Below are 6,530 nucleotides of genomic sequence, written 5' to 3'. Positions count from 1 at the left end.
GTACACATCACACCACTGGAAGCTGGCACCTGTTTTTGGTATGCTGTTCTGTAAAATATTGCATCATTGAATAGTAGGTGGCTTTATCTTTTTGTTTTTCACTTCAAAATCCATCAACCTATTGCTATGCTGTGTAACATCCATGTGACAGAGATCAAGATTCAATACAGAAGACATGAAGAGAGTAGGTGTTGTAGATTGAACTATGTCCCCCAAAAATATATGTTGTAAATCCTCTATGCTTGTGGTTATAGCCCCATTAGGGAATGAGTTGTCTTTGTTACGTTAATAAGGCAGGATGAGTATAGAGGGTATCTTGAGGCAACCTCTTTTGAGATATAAAACCAAAAACCAAACCCAGTGCCGTCAAGTCGATTCTGACTCATAGCGACCCTATATAAAGGAGATTAAATGTAAGCTAGCAAGGAAATACGGCCAAGACAGATGCCAAGCACGTGAAGATTGTCCAGGAGCAGAAGTTCGGAAGAGATAAGGACTTTCCTCCAGAGCTGACAGAGAGAGAAATCATTCCCCTAGAGCCGGCACCTTGAATTCAAGACTTTTAGCCTCCTAAACTGTAAAAAAATAAATTTCTGCTTATTAAAGCCATCCACTTGTGCTATTTCTGTTATAGCAGCACTAGATGCCTAAGGCAGAATTTGGTACTGAGAAATGGGAGTGATGCTCTAGCAAATATCTACAATGAGGAGGTAAGTGTTTTTAGAATTGGGTAATGGGTAACAGCTGGAGGAGCTTTAAATTGCCTAATAGTAAAAGCCTAGACTGCCTTGCCCCCATGCATTTGTCATACTCCGGGGGCTTGCATGCTGCTGTGATGCTGGAAGCTATGCCGTTGGTATTCAAACATGAGCAGTGTCATCCATGGCAAACACGTTTCAGCTGAGCTTCCAGATTAAGACAGGTTAGGAAGAAGGGTCTGGTGACCTACTTCAGAAAAGAGTTAGCCAGTGAAAACCATATGAATAGCAGTGGAACATTGTCGGATGTAGTGCCGGAAGATGAGCCCCTCAGGTTGGAAGGCACTCAAAAGACGACTGGGAAAAAGCTGCATCCTCAAAGTGGAGTCAATATTAATGATGTGGAGGGAGTCAAGCTTTTGGGGCCTCCATTTGCTGATGTGGCATGACTCAAAATGAGAAGAAACTGCTGCAAACGTCCATTAATAATCGAAATGTGGAATGTACAAAGTATGAATCTAGGAAAATTGGAAATCGTCAAAAATGAAATAGAATGCATAAACATTGATATCCTAGGCATTAGTGAGCTAAAATGGATTGGTATTGGCCATTCTGAATTGGACAATCACGTGGTCTACTATGCCGGGAATGACAAATTGAAGACAGCTACCTGGCCAACCAACCGGAAGAGATCCATATTTATGCCTATTCCCAAGAAAGGTAATCCAACCAAAGGTGGAAATTATTGAACAATATCAATAATATAACACGAAGTAAAATTTTCCTGGAGATCACTCAAAAGTGGCTGCAGCAGTATATTGACAGGGAATTGCCAGAAATTCAAGCCGGGGTGTGTTGCAGCCGCTGCTGCTCCGCCGTCACTCTCTAACTCCAGTGCCACCTCTAGCTCTCCAAGCGCCAGCCAGAGGTGAAGGGGGGATAAGTGAGGAGGTCTCTATACCATGGCTCGTACAAAGCAGACTGACCACAAATCAGCCAGTGGTAAAGAACCCAGTAAGCAAGTGGCCGCAAAAGCCACTTGCAAGAGTGCGCCCTCTACCTGAGGGATGAAGAGACCTCATCATCGTAGGCCTGGTACCGTGGCACTCCTGGAAATCAGCCGTTATCGGAAATCCACTGAACTTCCGATTCACAAACTTCCCTTCCAAGACCTGCTGCAAGATATTGCTCAGGACTTCAAAACAGATCTGTGTTTCCAGAGCACAGCTATTGGTGCTTTGCAATAGGCAAGTGAGGGGTGCCTGGTTGACCTTTTTGAAGACATCAACCTGTGTGCTATCCATGCCAAACATGTGACAATTATGCCAAAAGACATCCAGCTACCATGCCATATACTTGGAGAATGTGCTTAAGAATCCACTACAATGGGAAACATTTTATTCTTTAAAAAAAAAAAAAATTCTCTTCTTGTTATTGGTAGTTCTGAACGTTAGATAGTTTTTTTCCATGGAGTCAAAAGGTACCTAAGTATATGATTGTAAATGGAAAAATAGGGGACAGAAATCAGGTATTGGCAATTTTTCCATTTTCATTTGTGTGTGGATTTTTAATATAAATGCGGGGACACAAAGCATTAATGTTAAGTCAAAATGTTTCAGTGAACAAGTTTAAGCAGTTCAATTTTATAACAATTATAAATAAGCCTGTTAAGCTTTTCTGGACAATGCTAGGATTTGGATTCTTTTAAAACAAGTAAATTTCTTATTGATGGCAACTAAATGGTGTTTGTAGTGTTTTTATCATACAGTATATCCCATCCATTCACTCTAATTTTCTGAGTTGTCCTACATGCAAGTACAGGTTTTTAATGTTGCCTGTCTGTGCTGTTCCCATAAGTTTGCTATTAAAATACATTAAACTATAAAAAAGAAAAAAAAAAAGGAATTCAAGCCGGATTCAGAAGAGGAGGTGGAACCAGGAATATCATTGATGATGTCAGGTGGATCCTGGCTGAAAGCAGAGAATACCAGAAAGATGTTTACCTGTGTTTTATTGACTATGCAAAGGCATTCAACTGTGTAGATCATAACAAATTATGGCTAACATTGCAAAGAATGGGAATTCCAGAACACTTAATTGTGCTTATGAGGAACCTGTACATGGATCAAGAGGCAGTCGTTTGAACAGAACGAGGGGATACTGCATGCTTTAAAATCAGGAAGAGTGTGAGTCAGGTTGTATCCTTTTACCATACTTATTCAATTTCTGTGCTGAACAAATAATTTGAGAAGCTGGACTACATGAAGAAGAATAGGGTATCAGGATTGGAGGAAGACTAATTAACAACCTGCATTATGCAGAGGACAGAACCTTCCTTGCTGAAAGTGAAGAGGACTTCAAGTGCTTACTGATGAAGATCAAAGACCACAGCCTTCAGTATGGATTATACCTCAACATAAAGAAAACAAAAATCCTCACAGCTGGACCAATAAGCAACATCATGATAAACAGAAAAGATTGAAGTTGTCAAGGGTTTCATTTTACTTGGATCCACAGTCAGCACCCATGGAAGCAGGAGTGAAGAAATCAAAAGAGGCACTGCGTTGGGCAAATCTGCTGCAAAAGACCTCTTTAAAATGTTGAAAAGCAAAGATGTCACCTTGAAGACTAAGGTGCACCTGACCCAAGTCGTGGTATTTTCAATCACCTCATATGCATGCAAAACCTGGACAATGAATAAGGAAGATAGAAGAGGAATTGACGCCTTTGAATTATGGTGTTGGTGAAGAATATTGAATATGCCATGGATTGCCAAAACAATGAACAAATCTGTCTTGGAAGAAGTACAACCAGAATGCTCTTTAAAAGCCAGGATAGCGAGACGTGTCTCTCATACTTTGGACATATTATCAGGAGGGATCAGTCCCTGAAGAAGAACATCATGCTTGGTAAAGTAGAGGGTCAAAGAAAAAGAGGAAGACCCTCAGCAAGTCAGATTGACACAGTGACGGCAACAATGGGCTCAAGCATAATGGTTATGAGCATGGTGCAGGACCAGGCAATATTTCATTCTGTTGTACACAGGGTTGCTGTGAGTAGTAGCTGAGTTGATGGCACCTAACAACAGCAACAGATTGTTTAAGTTGCCTGATAGTAAAAGCCTGGATTGCCTTGCTCCCATGCATCTGTCAGTTTGTCGCACTGTGGGGCTTGCATGTTGTTGTTATGCTAGAAGCTATGCCACCGGTATTCAAATACCAGCAGAGTCACCCATGGCAGACAGGTTTGCCCTTGAAGAGACTGTTGGTAAAATTATCAACATCAAAGGCAATTCTGGTGAGGGCTCAGAAGGAAGTGAGGAGAACAATAAAGTCTCTGTTACCTTAGAGAAAACATACGGTGCCAGCAACAAAATGTTGCTAGAAATGTAGACTTTGAATTTGCTTCTGGTGAGGCTTTAAAAAGAAAATAATGAACATGTGATTGAAAAACGGAGGCAGGCCAATGCTTTTTATGCAGTGACAAAGAGCTCATCTGAATTATGTTCAAATATTTGGTGGAAGGTAGAGCTTATAAATGATGAACTTGGATATCTGGCTGATGAGATTTCTAAGCAAGATCTTAAAGGGACTGCATGGTTTCTCCCTGCCACTTGTAGTAAAATGCAAGAGGAAATAAATGAGTTTAAAAATGAACTGTGCAAAATGAAAACAGAACTTAAAGAATTAGAAAATTCTTTTGCACAAACTAAGGACATGCATCCTAGATTCTCACCAAGGAAGTGGCTACACAATCTTTTGTTAAAGAGATTAGGCCTGTGACTGATGGATCTGTCCAACTACCACAACAGAAAACCCATCAGCTTAGACCGAAGAGGACAGAGGAAGAATGAAAGGAAAGAATGCTCTCTCCTCTTAGAATTCTACAGGCAGTAAACAGGTCAAAGAAGTTGTATCTGTTGCCCTCCAAGAAAAGAAAAGCATCATCCCTAGAGCAGCTCAGAGATCAGCAGAACTATTGGAAAGAACATAGGAAACAAGGCCTTCTCAGTTTCAAAGGGTGGGGCTGTAGTCTCCTGGATCTTAAAGGGTGGGGCTACAGCCTCCTAGGTTTCAAAGAGTCATATCTATGCCAACTTATTTTTGGTGTATGGAGCCGCCAGGGGGATGGGTTCTTCAGACAAAGCTGAGGATGGGGCTGCCATGCCCAAGGGGCAGAAGAACAGGGCCTGCTGGGGCTGAGGGGGTGGGGTGGCCACTCAGATGGACTAGGAGAATGGGGCCACCCAAATCCAAGGGAGCAGAGTTGCCATCCCACAGGGCCTGGAAGGTGGAGCTGAAGCCCAGGGCCAAGGGGCCTCCTTTCAGAATCCAGAAGGCATGGCCAACCAGAGTCTGGGGGGTGGGGCCATTGCCCAGATGGGCTCAGAGAAGATTATTTTCAAGCATTGAGAGCTAATGTAATTTGTTCTGCTGGGTCTTGGACTTGCTTGGTGACCATTCTTTCCCTCCAATTTCTCCTATTTATAATGGAAATGTCTGCCTTGTGCCTATTCCACCACTGTACTTTGGAAACAGATAACTTGTATTCTAGATTTCACAGGTTCACAGATGAAGAGGAATTTTGCCCCAAGATAGACTACACCTAAAGTCTCACCCATATTTGATTTAGAAGATGAAATTTTAGACTTGGAATTGATTTAAGGCTTTTGGGATGATTTGATGGGGTGAAAGTGTTTTGCATGTGGCAAGGACATGAATTTTGTGGGGCCAAAGGATGGAATGTTATGGATTGAATTGTGTCCCCCAATAATATGTGTTGTAAGTCCAAACCTCCATGCCTATGGTTATAATCCCATTTGGAAATGGGCTGTCTGTTATGTTAATGAGACAGAATTCGTGTACGGTGTATCTTGAGTCAATCTCATTTGAGATATGAAAAAGATTACACAAGCAAGCAGAAGCGAGATGGAGTAAGATAGATGCCATGACACATAGAGATCTCCAAAGAACAACGAAGCAGAAGCTGAAGGGACAAGAACCTTCCTCCAGAGCCAACCCTTCCCCTAGAGCTAGAACCCTGAATTCAGACTTCTAGCCTCCTAAACTGTGAGAAAATAAATTTCCGTTTGTTAAAGCCATCCACTTGTGGTATTTCTGTTAAGGTAGCACCAGATAACTAGGACAGTAGAAAAAAGATAAAATCCAAGCTCCTTCATATGTGCACAAGGCCCTCCAACAAGTGTCCCTGTCTACTTGTGTGGTTCCACCTTCCAGCCCTCATACATGCCTCTTCTATTCCTGTCATACACCATCCACAGGGCAGAATGTTCCACACTCTTTTACACCTCTCCTTTATCTGTGAGGCTTAATGCCACTTCTCTCCATGGTTAGCCCTGGCACAGCACCTATATTGCATGTGACCTTGGAACTTTTTCATTTAATTCTCCCAGTGGAATTTTACAGACTCCATAGTATGGTGGATGACTTGCTGTGCTCTGGAAATGAATTCAATTCTTCTCTCAAGGTGTTTCAAGTACAGAGTGTACCTTATATGTACCTCTTTCATAATGCAAATCACAGAGTTTTGCATTTGTCTATTTATTAATTTAGGTGGGACCACATCTATTTCTTTTTATATCTCTAGCCCCTTGCACAGGGCTTGACACTTACTAAGTAAATTGTCAGTTAGATGTGAGGAGAGCCCTTTGCAATGTCCTCAGCTCTCAGGTCCAGCGTTACCTTTGCACACAAATCCCTCACTTATGTGAAATCACTTTTGCCCACCAAGAAAGCCATTGCAGCCAAAGAGGTTTCCATGGAAGGATCCAGTCTAGATTTGAAAGCCAGAGGTTTGTGTAGTGCCGTGCCT

The 6,530-nt window shown here is 42.0% G+C and overlaps 1 pseudogene; it reads left to right on the top strand.

The window, feature by feature from the left end:
- Positions 1-1,626: 1,626 nt before the first annotated feature.
- LOC100662571 (histone H3.3A-like) lies at positions 1,627-2,071 on the top strand (annotated as a pseudogene).
- Positions 2,072-6,530: the final 4,459 nt, after the last annotated feature.

Source organism: Loxodonta africana, chromosome 12 (assembly GCF_030014295.1).
Source record: "Loxodonta africana isolate mLoxAfr1 chromosome 12, mLoxAfr1.hap2, whole genome shotgun sequence".
Classification (NCBI taxonomy): domain Eukaryota; kingdom Metazoa; phylum Chordata; class Mammalia; order Proboscidea; family Elephantidae; genus Loxodonta; species Loxodonta africana.
This window is presented reverse-complemented; position numbering and strand designations above follow the sequence as displayed.